Below are 230 nucleotides of genomic sequence, written 5' to 3'. Positions count from 1 at the left end.
AGCCCCCAGCCACATTTGGGCAGGACCTTGTCTTTCCTAATAAACCCCACACTGGGCTACCGGCTTGGTGTGACAAGCTGTGTCTGGTCAGCGCCTGGCATAGCCAGCCCATCGAGGCTGCCCCAGCCCTGTCCCATGCACGAGGAGCTTCCGCGCCCGCTCCTGCCCAGTGTGGGCTCGGCAGGGCCCTTTGCACAGCGACATGACTTGGTCCCCTGTGGGAGAGCCAC

The sequence above is a fragment of the Nestor notabilis genome, unplaced genomic scaffold (assembly GCF_000696875.1).
Source record: "Nestor notabilis isolate BGI_N333 unplaced genomic scaffold, ASM69687v1 scaffold16428, whole genome shotgun sequence".
Classification (NCBI taxonomy): Eukaryota; Metazoa; Chordata; class Aves; order Psittaciformes; family Psittacidae; genus Nestor; species Nestor notabilis.
Note: the sequence above shows the minus strand (reverse complement) of the source record.